Source organism: Nicotiana tabacum, chromosome 24 (genome assembly GCF_000715075.1).
Source record: "Nicotiana tabacum cultivar K326 chromosome 24, ASM71507v2, whole genome shotgun sequence".
Classification (NCBI taxonomy): Eukaryota; Viridiplantae; Streptophyta; class Magnoliopsida; order Solanales; family Solanaceae; genus Nicotiana; species Nicotiana tabacum.
In genome coordinates, this window is record NC_134103.1 from 91,464,945 (window position 1) to 91,484,430 (window position 19,486).

Here is a 19,486-nt window from a genome sequence, read left to right on the forward strand (position 1 = left end):
ATGTTGCCTCTGAAACGATAATCAAATCTTCATCCCCTCTACATTTCAAGCAAACTCCTTTCTGCCATATTAAATCTTTCTTCGTATAGTAACCACCATTTCAAATAAAACCCGTAGACCAAATCACCTTCCACCATGATTCCCAAACCATTTTACACTTCCTCAAGGCACGCGGCTATCCTACCACAAAATCCATATGGTATTCAGCCCTCTTACTTCGGTTAAACCATCTCCTTTAAGCAACTTCTCGGCCTTTATTGTTCATACTTGACCTGCTAGTAATTCAACCACCGCGAGGCACCTCCCACCATGTCCTTCCTCATCTTTCGCTTCCCAAATGCCACCTCAAATCAAAACCCATCTCTGTAACACCTGAACTAGTAAATTGCTACCAACTCTAAACCTTCTAGAAGATCATCTCTCTATTGCCATCAACATTAGAATTACCAATTCGATTCAGAACTGCTACACACTGCTATCTCCGACAACCGCGTCTTAGGTAGTATTTCACAACACCCTACCTCAAAGGCAAAAATCAAAGAAGGTCATAACACCGGCGAATCCTTAATGCATTCAAACAGGTACAACGACACCGCATCACAACAAAAATTCCACCACGCTCGAAGATACCAAGTCTCGTTACTCCATCAACCAAAACCTGAACATCCATAGTCTGATTACCTTTCCTTTGCTAGAATTAAATGTTGAACCTCTAAATCATGCGCTGATAAATCCTCCTATCGAGCCATTCACTACCGCAATCCATAAATAAGCACTATACCATTACACCAACACGGGGCGATAATAACTCATGAACATCATAGCAATCCGCATAGCCTCAAAACCATAGGAAGTACAGATACTAAACTGAAATGACAGAACACCCTTCTGCAAGGCGATGATAATAGCCTATCCGAACACCTAGGGAAGAACATGCTGCACCACGTATGCAGTACCAATAAAACTACTCGACGCTCAATTGACAACAAGCGATTCACATCGCATAAGATTAAGTAGGAAGGAAATATAGGCACAACACTCAATGGTACCAAACCACCCGATGAGGAAATCAAGAAGGGAAGTGCTCCTAACAGCCCTGCAGCCTCTCGAAGATAATTATAGACGTCTACGTACCGATCCGCAAGACTCTACTAGACTTGCTCATGACTTGTGAGACCTAAGTGAACCTAACGCTCTAATACCAAGCAGTCATGACCCAAAATTCACTAGAGGTCGTGATGGCACCTAACACCACGGTCACGCAACCCAACGGTGATTGGTCAACTTAGTTACTCATTCTTATTACTTTTGAAATCATAATTTCCATTAGTAAAATAGTATAAAATAGAATTTATAGGGTAAAATGATAATATTACGTGAACTACAATAATAAATACCCGTAGAAACCCCCAAAACCCGGTGTCACAAGTGCATAAGTATTTTCTAAGGAGTATAATAATAATAGTACAACATCTATCCAGAATGTAAATAGACAGGATAAAATACATAGTGCGATGGAGACTCGGTGGCTCCGATGCGTAGCCTGGAATACAGCTCACATAAATTCCCCTCAACTGATGCACCTACACGCCAAGATGATCACCAAATGACATGTCAGATCCTGCACATTTAGTGCAGAAGTGCAGCATGAGTACATAAATCAATGCGTACCCAGTAAGTATCTAGCCTAACCCCGGAGCAGTATTGACTAGGGGTCGACATCGACACTTACTAAAGGTCCAATAAAGCAATATAATAAAACATAAGCATGTATGAAGCATACGGCAATGATGGGGTAAATCTGCAAATTACATAATCTTCTAATTACTTCTTTTAAAGTATGAATTTCTAGATCTTGTATTCTACTTTAACAACTCATAAAATGTCAAGTGTCAATGTCAAATAAATAAGGAATATCATATAAAACGTCGGGCATCAGTGGAAGGTTTATCTCATGAATATTCAGACTAATAGAGTTTTAACGTATGATTCTGCCGAGGTTGTTCTGTCCGATCCGGAATAATGTGTAATATGCCGAAGGTCGTGCGGCACGAACCATAGATGCATCTATATACTGTCGAGGTGTTTGGCCCGCTCCACAAGAAAAGTAAGGAAGTTACAGAATTATGAGACACATGTTTACAATACTGCACATGAGCATAAAATAAATATAATCTTTACAATTTATCAAATAACTCGCCCACAACTCACAGTGTTAAGGCTTGGCCTAGTGTACATACATTTATTTCTAAATCAATTTCAATTGTAACTTCAATTAATTAAGCCAGCAGAATGAGTTCAAATAATTCAATTATTACATGATACAGTCCTAAGTCTACTCGAACATAAACATGCTTTAGCTATGTATGGACTCTCGTCACCTTGTGCATACGTAGCACCCACAACTAGTTGTACATAATAAGAAATATCACCTAGGGGTAGTTTCCCCCTCACAAGGTTAAACATGAGACTTATCTCGCTCCGAAGATCCATAACCGGCTTCAAGGCCTCTCTAACACCTCAAACCAATGCCCGTCGATCCAAAACTATTCAAACAATGTGCAAACCAATCAAAATATACTCTAATACCCATAATTAATCATTTTAAATAATTTCCAACTCCGTTTGAAAAGTCGATAAAGTCGACCCTCAGGCCCACGTGCCCAGATTCTGAAACTCTTTGAAGATAAACCTTACCCATAACATCACGAACTCAAATATATAGTTTATTCCTAATTCCATGTCCAATTTCGTGGTCAAAACCCCCAAAAATACCAAATTCTAGGTTTTCTACCAAAATCCCAATTTTTTACCAATTCCCATGTTTAAATTCATATACAAATCATGTATTTAACTTGTTATATGGTGGGAATCACTTACCTTGTGTTGCTTGATAAAAATTGTCACGACCCAAAATCCGACTAGTCATGATGGCACCTAACCCAACCCGCTAGGTAAGCCAATTAACCACTAACTAATTCCAATAACAATTAATAAAGCAATTAAGTAAAGAAATATCTGAATCTAATACATTCCCCAAGAACTGGTAGTGCAAATCATGAGCTTCTAAGAATAGAGTTTACAAAGCGGAAATGAAATAAATACATCGTCTGTATGAAAAGTATATAAATAGAGTTTTATAGATCTAAGGCTACAACGAACAAGAGGCAGCTACAACCGGGGCGCGGGTATATCTTCAAATCCAGATCCCATCGAACACATCAACATCATTAGCCAACATCTGCACGCAAGGTGCAGAAGTGTAGTATGAGTACAACCGACCTCATGTACTCAATAAGTAACAAATCTAACCTTAGGTTGAAAGTAGTGACGAGCTGAAACACATGTCGGGGTCCAACACCCATAGTCCACAACCGTTCATAACAACATAGTACAATAACAAAGGAGTACCTCATAAATAAAAGGCTCAGTTCGTTCACAGTTCCAGAAAAATAGGCATTTCTTTTCAAGTATCTCAGTGAAAACCCGAATCTTTTACCAAAAAAGACGAAATACGAGTAAGTTGAAAAACAGTAATTTTCCAAATATCCTTTCCACAATAAATAAAATATTTCATTTTCTTTCCAGATAGCAAGTGTGAAATTGTTACACCCTATATTTTCGTACATAAAAATGCATCGTAAGCAAACTAATGTAGGACCAAAAATGAGATAATATTTAAAAGTATATAAATTAATTTAATCATGTTACCTCTGAGGTTACAAATATTGAAGATCATGAACAACAATTACAAAGAGGGTTGGACGGTTCAGAATCTAAAGCAATTGAAGAAAATAATGTTTCGTCGAAAGTCGACAAGTTGGGAATGTTATAACATATACCTTTGGGGTGAGACTAGGGTGCTTAACATGATAAGGAGATTATGTTATGATTTATATTAGTCGTATGACATCCGTGTGTGATGTTTTGAAGTCAAGAGAGTTGTGGAACAAAAGTCGATGAAAGTCATCACAAGTTACATTCATAAGTTTTACTGAAACTTTGGGTCAAATGTAACTGCGATTTTATCCCAATATACTTAGAGCTATGGGGTGTTCCACCCATAAAATTAAAGATCTATGAGTCTATTTTCCAACGCATTAAACCGTTTGTCAATACGACATTGGAGTAGAAAGATATGGGCATTTGTACGATACTGCGCAAGCTGCTAGGTGACAAGTAGGTGTGTCACCTACTTGCTTAAATGAGAGCCCAAAAAAATGGGCCATTTCGGGTCGTCCAAAGAGGCCTTTTAAGGGCCTATTTTCTTCATATATTAGACTTAAAATAGAGCATAATAACCAGACATAAGCTCTGCAAAGAATCCTCCCAAAAATTTTCCACAAACCCTAATTGATTTTCTCTCCCTTTCAAGTTCCAATTGGAGGTAAAACCTAGAGTTTGAAGAACCAAGATAAGAGCTGAGTTATCCAACAAATAAGGTGAGTTTACTTCTCTCTTTCATCCAATTTTTCTTCTGTAAATTCATGGTAAGTCATTCTATACTTGTAAGAACTCACGGGACGGTGATCGGAAGCCGTGAGTTCGAGTTATTCACTTGTAGCGGACTGTTTTGTGGACTGTTTTGTGTTGCTGTTGGGCTGCATGTTTTACTACTATTTTGTGGAGTTTTGGAGGAGGAAGGGGGTTTATAAACACCATATAAATGTAGGGTGGTTGGCTGGTCGTTCGTCATAACATTTTCGGGTCGTTTGACACTACTACGGTGGTCGTTTTGTGTACAAAGAGATTGGGGTGTGTTGGGCTGTTTTGTAGTATTTGATGGTGTATATAGGGCTGGAAAATGATGTATATATGTTGTTATTTTTCTGTTCTTGTATTGTTGGTGTTATCTTGAATTTGGAGGAAGTAAGGATTATAGGGGAGATGCTGCCCGTTTTAATACAAAATAGGTTTGTCGTTCGTTGTGCGATAGTTGTACCTTTCGTAACTTAACGATAGTATTATTATCATTCTTGTAGATTAAGGTGTGAAGAGGTGAGTTCAACTTGGTGATTGGAAAGATTATGATAAGATATGTTAAGGCTAAGCCTTCCTTCATTTTGGCATGATCTCGTAGCTACATGTGTTAGTAATGAGACAAAAAGAGAAGTTCATATTCATGAATTTATTCACACTATTCTAGTCTCATAAGTTACAATATTATTCCTTATCGAGACTCTATATTCAATTTTAGTATTGTCTTCTTCCAGTCAAGAGAGCAGCAAGCCTATATATATATATACAGTATTACAATATTTTCATTACCATCGAGCTATAATCGATGGGCAGGCCCCTATTGGGCAACCTCTGATCAGATGGAAAGTTATATACCGAGCCTACTGTGGCCGAGCGCCTATGAGCGAGCCCAGCATGGTCGAGATACATAGCCTAGTATGGCCGAGCGCCTATGAGCGAGCCTACTATGGCAGAGCAGTTATATATACCGAGCCTTATAAGGCCGTACAATTATTTTACTTACTATATTGAAGGAGTTGAGTCAGTATCAGCAGGTAAGTATATCTCCAGATCATCTTTGACTCCCAGTTACTTCCAGTTATTATATTATCAGTTTAGTTTTGATTTTCAGTTATGTTATTGCCTTACATACTCGGTACATTATTTTGTACTGACGTCCCTTTTCCGGGGACGCTGCATTTCATGCATGCAGGTTCAGATAGACAGACGAGTAGATCTCCTCAGTAGGTATTTCCCGAGTTCAGCCTGATCGGTAAGCTCCACGTCTTTCGGAGTTGCCAGGTCTAGAGTGTTGTGTACATCTTATGTATATCTGTATATATGTTATGGGTAGGTCGGGGCCCTGTTCCGATCATAGTACATCTATCAGTAGAGGCTTGTAGACATATCCTGTTGGTTAGTGCAGTATGTTGGGTTTGTAGGCCTGGTATGTATAATTTGGTGGTTTGTCAGCTGTAGTAGCTATTACAGCCTTTTCAGCCTAGCTTTATATTGATGTTTAGTTAGCGCTAGTTTCCATTCAGTTTTATATTTTGCTTCGCAAATTGTCTTGCAAGGTGGCCCCATGGCCAAAGTATGACATTATGTGTTCAGAGTCCCTTAGTCGCAATTTGGTACGCCAGGTTAGGTGAGGCACCGGGTGCTTGTCTCGCTCCTAGGTTCGGGGCGTGACAAACTTGGTATCAGAGCAGTTCTATCCTAGGGAGTCTACAAGCCGTGTCTAGTAGAGTCTTGTTTATAGATGTGTTGTGCACCACATTATATAAGCAGGGCACTACAGGGCATTTAGGAGTTGGTTACCCTTCTTTGAAATCTAAATCGTGATACAGAACTGAGTTATAGGAAATTTGAATTAAACTTATGTGTTGGTGTTTGCATGCACAGATGACGGTGACTAGGAAGACTACGGCTAGCCAGAGGAGAGATACAGCAATAGGTGAGGGGACCAGCAGGGTACCCCCAGTATATGCGGCCCAGTCTGAGGCTCAAGGTGAGACCCCTACTCAGCCATTACCAGCTCCTCCACCAACTACGGAGATTCCTAGGGAAATCGCACATCCAGTTCCCCCTCCACTTCCATCAGATCAGGACTTGAGGAGTGCGGTGCATTTGTTGACACAGTTGGTAGCTACCCAGCAACAGGCTAGGGCATCAGCTAGTGCAGGAACTTCTGAGGGGTCTGGGAGTTCAAGGGTCTGAGAGTTTATTGCTTTGAGTCCCCCAGAGTTCACGGGGACAGATCAGAGGGAGGACCCGCAGGATTTCATAGATCAGCTTCACAGGATCTTTCGTGTTATGCATGCCACGGAGAAAGAGGCAGTTGAGCTAGCAGCTTTTCGACTCCGAGATATAGCCATCCTTTGGTATGAGGGATGGGAGAGGTCCAAGGGACGTGATGCACCTCCAGCTATTTGGGAGAATTTTTCAGATGCCTTCCTTGACCAGTACTTACCACGGGAGATCCGACAGGCTCGAGTCGATCAGTTTCTAGCCCTTAAGCAGGGTAATATGAGTGTTCGAGAGTATAGTCTCCATTTTGACTCATTGGCCAGATATGCACCATCCATAGTTGCTACTATGCGGGACAGGATTCACAGGTTTATAGCAGGGTTAGCCCCAGAGTTAACCGAGGCATGTGCCACCGCTGCATTGCAGGATAGTATGGATATCTCCCGGATTCAGGCATTCGCCCAGAATATAGAAAGGGGTAGGCGTCGGCAGCAGGGTACAAAGAGGGCTGAGCAAGGGCAACGTAAGAGGATGAGATTTCCCAGGTCTCAGGAGAAATATCAGGGTAGTTATAGGACCCAGTACTTCGGACGGCCACCTAGGCCTCCGCCACCTCAGTTACAGGGTTACAGGTATGACCGCTATACTCAGTTAGGACCAGGTGAGAGCTCATGGGCGTCGGGTTTGCAGCGATAGTGAGGATCTGCGCAGACATGGTCATTTCCTCCACGGTGTGACATCTGTGGTAGAGGACACTTGGGCCAATGCCGAGCAGGTTCTGATGCTTGTTATACATGTGGGCGTCCAGGGCATATGATGCGGGATTGCCCAAATAGAGATTCGGGGGGAATGGCACAACCAGCGAGTTCAGCAACAGGATCATCTATGTCCGTGCATCCTTCAGGGCGCGAGTCTCAGTCTTCGGCTGGTAGAGGTCGGGGCAGAGGTAGAGGTTCCAGTTCAAGTGGTAATCAGAACCGTATCTATGCTTTAGCGGGTCGACAGGACCAGGAGTCTTCACCGGACGTTGTGACAGGTATATTAACCATTTGCTCTCACGATGCTTATGCTTTGATAGACCCAGGATCTACTTTATCGTATATTACCCCATTTGTCGCGAGGAAGTTTGGTATAGTGACTGAAATACTAAGTGATCCTTTTGTGGTATCTACACCGGTCAGAGAATCGATTATTGCTAGATGGGTTTACCGAGGTTGTACGGTGACAATTTGTAGTCGTCAGACCTCAGCTGACCTAGTTGAGCTAGAGATGATGGATTTTGATGCTATCATGGGCATGGACTGGTTGGCAGCTTGCTATGCCACAGTTGATTGCCGAGCAAAGGCAGCCAGATTTCATTTTCCGGGTGAGCCAGTCCTTGAATGGGTAGGTAATACACCAACACCCAGAGGTAGGTTTATTTCCTATCTGAAGGCGAGGAAAATGATCGCAAAAGGGTGCATTTATCATATTGTGCGAGTTAGAGATGCAGATGCTGAGATACCTACACTTCAGTCTATTCCCGTAGTCAAAGAGTATGCAGATGTGTTTCCAGATGAGCTTTCAGGTATTCCTCCAGAGCGAGAGATTGATTTTAGCATCGATTTGCTTCCAGGAACTCAACCAATATCTGTCCCTCCATATAGAATGGCACCTGGCGAATTGAAGGAGTTGAAGGAGCAGTTAAAAGATTTGTTGGAGAAAGGTTACATCAGGCCCAGTACCTCACCTTGGGGTGCACCAGTACTATTTGTGCAGAAGAAAGACGGCTCGCTGAGGATGTGTATCGATTATAGGCAGCTGAACAAGGTAACTATTAAGAATAAGTATCCACTTCCAAGGATCGATGACTTGTTTGATCAGTTGCAGGGGGCTAGATGCTTTTCAAAGATAGATTTGAGGTCGGGGTACCACCAAGTCAGAGTTCGGGAAAAAGATATTCCGAAGACAGCCTTCAGGACCCGATATGGCCACTTCGAGTTCCTTGTCATGTCCTTCGGGTTGACTAATGCACCCGCTGTATTTATGGACTTGATGAATAGCCTATTCCGACCATTTTTAGATCTGTTCGTGATAGTATTTATTGATGATATTCTGGTTTATTCCTGTTCAGAGGATGAGCATACGGACCACCTGCAAGCGGTACTCCAAACCCTCCGTGATCGTAAGTTGTATGCTAAGTTTTCTAAATGTGAGTTCTGGTTGAAGTCTGTAGCATTCTTGGGGCATATTGTATCAGATGAAGGGATAAAAGTGGACACTCAGAAGATTGAGGCCGTGAAATCTTGGCCTAGACCTACCACTCCGACAGAGGTTCGTAGCTTTCTAGGCTTAGCAGGATACTATCGGAGGTTCGTAGAGGGTTTTTCTTCCCTTTCGGCACCATTGACGAAGTTGACACAGAAAGAAACTAAGTTTCAATGGACAGAGGCTTGTGAGCGGAGTTTCCAAGAGCTTAAGAATAGGTTGACCTCAGCTCCAGTTCTAACACTTCTAGAGGGTCTAGAGGGTTATGCCGTGTATTGTGATGCATCAGGTGTCGGGTTAGGATGTGTCCTGATGCAACATGGGAAGGTAATTGCGTATGCTTCAAGGCAGTTGAGGAAGCACGAGAGGAATTATCCGACCCACGACCTCGAGTTAGCTGCGGTTGTCCATGCACTTAAGATATGGCGGCATTATTTATATGGTGTTCATGTTGATGTATTTACTGATCATAAAAGCCTACAATATATCTTCAAGCAGAAAGAGTTGAATTTGCGACAGAGGCGATGGCTTGAGTTATTGAAAGATTACGATGTTAACATTCTCTACCATCCAGGGAAAGCTAATGTTGTAGCAGATGCCTTAAGTCGCCGATCTATGGGTAGCTTAGCACATGTAGAGCCCAAGAAAAGACAATTAGCTAGAGAGATTCATCAATTGTCTTCGTTGGGGGTTCGGTTAGTAGATTCTGAGGATGGTGGAGTTGTACTCCAAAACACTACAAAATCATCCCTCATAGCGGAAGTCAAGGAAAGGCAGTACGAGGACCCAGAGTTGGTCGAGCTGAGAGAGCGAGTTCCGCAGCAGAAGAAGCCAATGTTAGAGCTAAAGGGAGATGGGGTTCTCAGATATAGGGGTCGTTTGTGTGTTCCAGATGTAGCAGGGCTACGAGACAGGATTATGTCAGAGGCACATTATTCATGGTATTCCATCCATCCTGGGTCGACGAAGATGTATCATGACATTAAGGATGTGTACTGGTGGAATGATATGAAGAAGAACATTGCTGAGTTTGTCGCCCAATGTACTAGTTGCCAGCAAGTGAAGATAGAGCACCAGAAGCCTGGAGGGCTAATGCAGACTATAGAGATCCCGACATGGAAATGGGAGGCGATAAACATGGACTTTATCACGGGTTTACCTCGTTCTAATCGTAAGTTCGATTCCATATGGGTGATAGTCGATAGGCTCACGAAATCAGCTCACTTCCTACCGGTCAGATCTACATATACAGTAGAAGATTATGCAAAGTTATATATTAAGGAGATAGTGCGGCTACACGGAGTACCAGTTTCTATTATATCTGACCGTGGGGCTCAGTTTACAGCACATTTTTGGAGGTCATTTCAGAGAGGTCTAGGGACTCAGGTGAATCTCAGCACAGCTTTTCATCCACAGACTGATGGACAAGCCGAGCGCACAATTCAGACGCTCGAGGATATGTTACGAGTATGTGTGTTGGATTTTAAAAGAAGTTGGGATGAACATCTACCTCTTGTCGAGTTTGCATATAATAACAGTTACCACTCCAGTATTCAGATGGCTCCGTACGAGGCTTTGTATGGGCGTAAGTGCAGATCTCCTATAGGGTGGTTTGATGTTGGGGAATCTGGGTTATATGGGCCAGACCTGGTTCAACAGGCCATAGAGAAAGTAAAGCTTATCCGGGAGCAACTGTTGACAGCTCAGAGTCGTCAAAAGTCATATTCTGACGTGCGGCGACGAGACTTAGAGTTTAGGATTAATGACTGGGTATTCTTAAAGGTATCACCTATGAAGGGCGTGATGAGGTTTGGCAAGAAAGGCAAGCTTAGCCCACGGTATATTGGGCCTTATAGGATCATTCGGAGAGTGGGCCAAGTAGCTTATGAGTTAGAGTTGCCCTCAGAATTGGAGTCTGTCCATCCGATTTTTCACGTATCTATGCTACGAAAGTGCATTGGCGATCCTACCCGAGTGGTGCCCACGGATGATGTACAGATTACAGAGGACTTGTCATACGAGGAAATTCCAGTTGCCATCCTAGACCGACAAATCCGCAATCTACGAAATAAGGAGGTAGCTTCCGTAAAGGTTTTATGGAGGAGCAAGAATGTAGAAGAGATGACGTGGGAATCGGAGGAAGAAATGAAGTCTAAATACCCCCACCTATTTCAAACTGAAGATATGGCTCGAGATGGGATGCTACAACACAGCTCTATTCAGGCTAGCAGGTCAGCAGGTAAGCTTTTATTTTTCACTTTTAGTATTTATGATTTACAGTTGGTGAGGCAAAGTGTTGCTATTTATAAACATTGGCCATGTGTGGCATGCATAGTATGTTTTCTGGCTACGTACAAGTTGGTTTTAACCTAGTGTACGAAGGATACTCTGGCAAAAGTTTCCAAAGTCTCTAAGAGTAAACATTCGAGGACGAATGTTTCCAAGGGGGAATGATGTTACACCCTATATTTTCGTACATAAAAATGCATCGTAAGCAAACTAATGTAGGACCAAAAATGAGATAATATTTAAAAGTATATAAATTAATTTAATCATGTTACCTCTGAGGTTACAAATATTGAAGATCATGAACAACAAGTACAAAGAGGGTTGGACGGTTCAGAAGCTAAAGCAATTGAAGAAAATAATGTTTTGTCGAAAGTCGACAAGTTGGGAATGTTATAACATATACCTTTGGGGTGAGACTAGGGTGCTTAACATGATAAGGAGATTATGTTATGATTTATATTAGTCGTATGACATCCGTGTGTGATGTTTTGAAGTCAAGAGAGTTGTGGAACAAAAGTCGATGAAAGTCATCACAAGTTACATTCATAAGTTTTACTGAAACTTTGGGTCAAATGTAACTGCGATTTTCTCCCAATATACTTAGAGTTATGGGGTGTTCCACCCATAAAATTAAAGATCTATGAGTTTATTTTCCAACGCATTAAACCGTTTGTCAATACGACATTGGAGTAGAAAGATATGGGCATTTGTACGATACTGCGCAAGCTGCTAGGTGACAAGTAGGTGTGTCACCTACTTGCTTAAATGAAAGCCCAAAAATGGGCCATTTCGGGTCATCCAAAGAGGCCTTTTAAGGGCCTATTTTCTTCATATATTAGACTTAAAATAGAGCATAATAACCAGACATAAGCTCTGCAAAGAATCCTCCCAAAAATTTCCCACAAACCCTAATTGATTTTCTCTCCCTTTCAAGTTCCAATTGGAGGTAAAACCTAGAGTTTGAAGAACCAAGATAAGAGCTGAGTTATCCAACAAATAAGGTGAGTTTACTTCTCTCTTTCATCCAATTTTTCTTCTGTAAATTCATGGTAAGTCGTTCTATACTTGTAAGAACTCACGGGACGGTGAATCGGAAGCCATGAGTTCGAGTTATTCACTTGTAGCGGACTGTTTTGTGGACTGTTTTGTGTTGCTGTTGGGCTGCGTGTTTTACTACTATTTTGTGGAGTTTTGGAGGAGGAAGGGGGTTTATAAACACCATATAAATGTAGGGTGGTTGGCTGGTCGTTCGTCATAACATTTTCGGGTCGTTTGACACTACTACGGTGGTCGTTTTGTGTACGAAGAGATTGGGGTGTGTTGGGCTGTTTTGTAGTATTTGATGGTGTATATAGGGCTGGAAAATGATGTATATATGTTGTTATTTTTCTGTTCTTGTATTGTTGGTGTTATCTTGAATTTGGAGAAAGTAAGGATTATAGGGGAGATGCTGCCCGTTTTAATACAAAATAGGTTTGTCGTTCGTTGTGCGATAGTTGTACCTTTCGTAACTTAACGATAGTATTATTATCATTCTTGTAGATTAAGGTGCGAAGAGGTGAGTTCAATTTGGTGATTGGAAAGATTGTGATAAGGTATGTTAAGGCTAAGCCTTCCTTCATTTTGGCATGATCTCGTAGCTACATGTGTTAGTAATGAGACAAAAAGAGAAGTTCATATTCATGAATTTATTCACACTATTCTAGTCTCATAAGTTACAATATTATTCCTTATCGAGACTCTATATTCAATTTTAGTATTGTCTTCTTCCAGTCAAGAGAGCAGCAAGCCTATATATACAGTATTACAGTATTTTCATTACCATCGAGCTATAATCGATGGGCAGGCCCCTATTGGGCAACCTCTGATCAGATGGAAAGTTATATACCGAGCCTACTGTGGCCGAGCGCCTATGAGCGAGCCCAGCATGGTCGAGATACATAGCCTAGTATGGCCGAGCACCTATGAGCGAGCCTACTATGGCAGAGCAGTTATATATACCGAGCCTTATAAGGCCGTACAATTATTTTACTTACTATATTGAAGGAGTTGAGTCAGTATCAGCAGGTAAGTATATCTCCAGATCATCTTTGACTCCCAGTTACTTCCAGTTATTATATTATCAGTTCAGTTTCGATTTTCAGTTATGTTATTGCCTTACATACTCGGTACATTATTTCGTACTGACGTCCCTTTTCCGGGGACGCTGCATTTCATGCATGCAGGTTCAGATAGACAGACGAGTAGATCTCCTCAGTAGGTGTTTCCCGAGTTCAGCCTGATCGGTAAGCTCCACATCTTTCGGAGTTGCCAGGTCTAAAGTGTTGTGTACATCTTATGTATATCTGTATATATGTTATGGGTAGGTCGGGGCCCTGTTCCGATCATAGTACATCTATCAGTAGAGGCTTGTAGACATATCCTGTTGGTTAGTGCAGTATGTTGGGTTTGTAGGCCTGGTATGTATAATTTGGGGGTTTGTCAGCTGTAGTAGCTATGACGGCCTTTTCAGCCTAACTTTATATTGACGTTTAGTTAGCGCTAGTTTCCATTCAGTTTTATATTTTGCTTCGTAAATTGTCTTGCAATGTGGCCCCATGGCCAAAGTATGACATTATGTGTTCAGAGTCCCTTAGTCGCAATTTGGTATGCCAGGTTAGGTGAGGCACCGGGTGCTTGTCTCGCTCCTAGGTTCGGGGCATGACAGAAATACCTCTCTATGCCCACATATCAATGTGTGTAATAAAATCATGAATGACGTGATATTGTACAACATGAGAAAACAAATGCATCTCTATGTCTGTATGTCATATGTGCATGCCAATGCCATGTATCTCAGAGATGAATCATGTACTGACACTCTCAGAGTACTCAATCTCATTGTCTCACATCCTCTCTCACTATGCTCAATGCTCAGTACACTCAATCACTCAGTGATGTGCAATACCTGTTGCGGCGTGCAACCCGATTCATATATGACCATAAGGCACGTTGCGGCGTGCAACCCGATCTACATAATTATAGTCGTCTGCGCTCACTGGGGGTATGCAGAAAACAGAGGGGCTCCTTCAGCCCAAGCGCTATATCACTGGGACGTGCAGCCTGATCCAATATTGTTGCGGCGTGCAACCCGATCCAATATTATTGTGGCGTGCAACCCGATATATATATATATATATATATATATATATATATATATATATATATATATATATATATATATATATATATATATATCCCGCCTTGCTTGTTGCGTGCAACCCGATCCATATAAAATATAATCAATATAATATGCTGCGGCGTACAGCCCGATCCCAAAATGTCACTCTCACTCAGGCCCTCAACTTCACTCAGTCATCAATCTCTCCAGTCTCACTCACGGGCTCACAATGTCATGAAACTAGCCCGACAACAATGATATGATGTATCAATAAATAATATCTGAGACTGAGATATGGTATGAATGCATGGATATGACTGAGTATGAAATATCAATGAAATCAGTGAGATGACAGTAAAAAAACGACCACTATGGGTCCAAACAGTATCGGCATAATGCCTAAACATGATATCTAGCATGATTGGCAGCTCAATTACTTTATCACATGGTGAAAACACGAATACCAACAAAATAGGACCATTATATAGTGCCACATAAACAACAGAGTCCCAATTCACATGGTGCACGCCCACACGCCCGTTACTTAGCATGTGCGTCACCTCAATACCAATCACATAACACATATTACGGGGTTTCATACCCTCAGTACTAAGATTAGAAGAGTTACTTACCTCGAACAAGCCAACTCCAACACCGAGCAAGCCAAGCGATGCTCCAAAATGCCATCCCGCGTGTTCCGACCTCCAAACGGCTCGAAACTAACCAAAAACAACTCAAATACATCAAACAATGCTAAAGGAACCAATCCCGATCAAAAAAGATTAAATCTTGAATCAAAAGCCCAAAACCGGCCGAAAATCCAACCTGGGCACGCACCTCGGAACCCGAAAAAATTTACGAAATTCAACAACTCATTCGATTACGAGTCCAATCATACTAGTTTCACTCAAATATGACTCCAATTCAATGTTCAAAACTCAAAAATTCATATTATGAAACTTTAGGCCAAAACCCCCAATTTCCGCTTTAAAATTCACAATCCAATTACAAAAAACGAAGGTGGATTCAAGAAATATAACCAAAACCTAGTAGAGAACACTTACCCCAATCCTTGTGATGAAAATTACTCCAATAATCGCCTCAATCCGAGTCCCACATCTCAAAATATGAATAAAGAACCAAAACCTCGATTTATAGCTTCTGCCAGCATTTTCGCTCCTGCGGCATATTAGCCGCTTCTGCGACATAACCTCCGTTTCTTTGGAATCATCTGAAGGCTCGACCCTCGCACTTGCGGACAACATATCCACTTCTACGACATCGCAAGTGCGAGCCACCATCCGCACCTGCGGAATATCTCGCTCCTGCGCTCCATCAACTCGCTCCTGCGCATCCGCATATGCGCCCAAATCTCCGCTTCTGCGGTCTTCCTCACCCAGCACTATTTCCGCTCCTGCGACCCATCACCGCTTCTGCAAACATTGCACCTGCGGAAACCAGCCGCAGGTGCGGTCACACCAGAACCAGCAATAGCAACATAAAGTAAAAATGATTCGAACCTCGTCCAAAACTCATCCGAGCCACTCGGGACTTTGTCCGAATATGCCAACAAGTCCAATAACTATACACGGACCTACTCGAGGCCTCAAATCACGTATAACAACATCGAAACGACAAATCGCACCTCAAATCGAAATCTATAAACTTTGAACTTTCAAATTCAATAACTCGTGCTGAAACATAGCAAATCAATCCGGAATGACTTCAAATTTTGCGCACAAGTCCCAAATAACATAACGAAGCTATTCCAATTCCCGGAATCACAATCCGAATCCGATATCAAAAAGTCCACTCCTTGTCAAACTTTCCAAAATTTTAACTTTTGCCATTTTGAGCCAAGTTCAACCACGGACCTCCAAATCACAATCCAGACGTGCTCCTAAGTCAAAAATCAACTAACGAAGCTAATGGAACAATAAAAACTACATTCCGGGTTCAAACTCACAGAAAGTCAAACTTGGTCGACTCTTTTAAATTTAAAGCTTCTAGCTGAGAATCATTCTTTCAAATCAATTCCGAATAACCTGAAACCCAAAACCGGCAATTCATATAAGTCATATTACATCATACGGAGCTACTCATGCCCTCAAACAACCGAGCGAAGTATAAATGCTCAAAATGACCGGTCGGGTCGTTACATCCTCCCCCACTTAAACATACGTTCATCCTCGAACATGTCCAGAGTTGTTCTCAAAGCCATCAAACTGCCATATAACCTTACCATGCACAAACCCGGGGGTAACCCCACGTTGCCCTATCCCATACAGGTTCGATAGCACAGCATAACTGAAATTTCTCAATTCAACCTAGCCCTTAAGCCTTCGAATCCAATTTCCAACATCCAGAATTTCTTATAAGATCTGAATCCCAAAATACACACTATATAAGTCTGAACAAGCTGTACCAAAAGCCATAACCATACTCAAATACTCAAAACTCAAATACCACATAGCTCAAACGCTCGAAGCAAAGATTTCTAATCACAGTAGCTGCTCAAATCAACCCAATACCGGTAACAACCTCATATCAAACAAAGCCTTGTTCTAAACCTCCATACACTGCCAATGATGAAAGAAACATACAGAACTCATAACCGTTCATCAGATCGACAAGTCATGGTACTCTATCTCCTTCGACAAGAACTATAGCAAATTTCTAAGCCGACTTTCGATATTATCCTTCCAACCATGCTGTAATCAATTCTGATAGTATCCATTCTAGGTCCAATGACCTCATCTCACCCAACCCGACCACTCTAACGACATGACACATCAATATAATCTAAAGCCATAACCCATGCAATCCGTGCACCAATAAGCAACATTCTAAATATACTCAAATCATGGAAAAATAACTCAAACGAGAGAACCGTCCCGCAAGTTCAACAAGTACCACCACAACCAAATGCTGAAAATCCATCACATACCGTAGAACCATAACACACGAATCTAACACAGAGGATCATATCTCAACATAACTCTGCCGTAATGCGCGACCCCATCCAAACACTGTTCCATATAAAATACCTCAACCACCATGCTCAAAATCAATAACTACGCGCAATCTGACACCAAGTACTCACAGTGCATTACCATAACCATGGAGAAGGAAATGACACAATGCCACACAAACCTGAGAGAACATAACCAATGCACAACCACTCATGCATTACCCAAATACCCATATCGCGCAAATTCCGCTATAAGGCCCCAATAGAACTGCACCAAGTGTGCTTATAACCAACGAATCACAACTCCTCGTAGCATAGAAGAGTAACTCATCGAAGATAACAGAACACGAATAAGCTCAACAACAACCGAATGACACATCCTAACTGGGCCTACTAATGGACCCCCAAATCAACTCCGGGCATCCATACATGGATAAATAACCCTTCAAAAGCCCACAATGACTGAATCATAACACATACTATCATCTAGCTAGCTTCGGCCATGACTTCACAGTCCACAACCATGAAAATAACCTGCTCTTGAGAACTACCAATCTCCAAATCCATAGAACACACGAATCCCATATCTGATCCCAAATCCACCGTCAGAATGTCTAACACATCTCTCAAACACGATCATCCCACGAGGAATACTTCTAAAATTCTTCCGTGCCACATAGCAAAATTTGAATATCAGCAGTCGATCAACTAGAAGAGTGCCGCAGTACCAGTGAAGTATCCATACATCAAAACACATTGCCCTTCCTGAAATGTATACTCTCATCAAGCCATACCAAATAGTAATATCATTTACCTAGTCATCTGAAACCGTCCATGCTGCCTACGAATTTTATGACCTTCCCTTCCAAACAGAACTGTGATCCTGCTCACGTAAATCTCAATCCCACATAACACACTGCATATACCATGCCATCATATGAAAAATACAAGAACTTTATAGTCTAACTCTGAGTCACAAGCAGAATACCTACCCGATCAGTTAGAAACCTTCCATTTGATCTCATCCCGGAGAAAATCCCAATACGCAACATATTCCTCATGCCGGTAGGAAATATACTCCTCGAACCATGATAAAAACCATTGAGAACTCTTTGAAACCCATTTGCACAAAACCAAGCTATCTGAACCGAATCTCTCTAACTCAACCCAGCCACGTAGGTTGCCAAGGCCCAAGAGCATTGCCACGAAACACCTGTAGAGACTAGCCACGTCATAAGTCCCCAAAGAACCGATCATACCCATTATTGTGCTAATCTAACCTTTCACCGCACTGTCTTATTTCTCCAAGTCCCTTCCAAATTGCCTTCAAATTGATACTTCTCCTTGCTGGAACACCACGATCCTTAACCAAAAATCACCACACAAGAGACCCTAGTATAAAACCACAACGCCCTAAGGCCCATAAGCCGCTGACTTCCCTCTTAAGCATCCCAAAGCACCATAACTGAGATACCCACTCTAAAGAGACCTTATGTGAACCTAAAACTGTTTTCTTCACCTTTTTGATACTGAAATGCATAATCCACAATGATATAAAAATGCCACAAGTCTCGACACCATCCCAAGAAAATATCAGATCCTAGCAGTATACCAATCCAAAATTCTCAATTTCTACATATAATTCTTGAATCCATTAGAACCATTCTAGAGAGTCATCCACTCTACTCAAATCTCAATTGAACTGACCAAACGGACCGAATGACCTGTGTCCCATTAGTACACCAACACCCAAGGGAGTGGTCCACATTCCTAAGCAATCGAGCAAATTCCTACTCCATATACCCTACATCCTTCGCGAATAACCACTCAATTATTCCATAATTCCCATATACCCATAGAGTGTAATACAACCCGTATCCAGGAAATCCTTTACCCAAGTCATCCTCGATCTCGACCTCTGCAAGTCATAACTAATTCACCAATATACCCCGAACCGAAACCAATACAACACATAACCGTGCAATCAACTCGTCGATAGCAAACTCCCCCACTTAGCTCAAAGCCATAGATCAAAACAGTCGATAACATCACGATACCCATACTCTATTACTGCCAGAATCCCACACTGAAATTCAACTAAATCCTTCGCA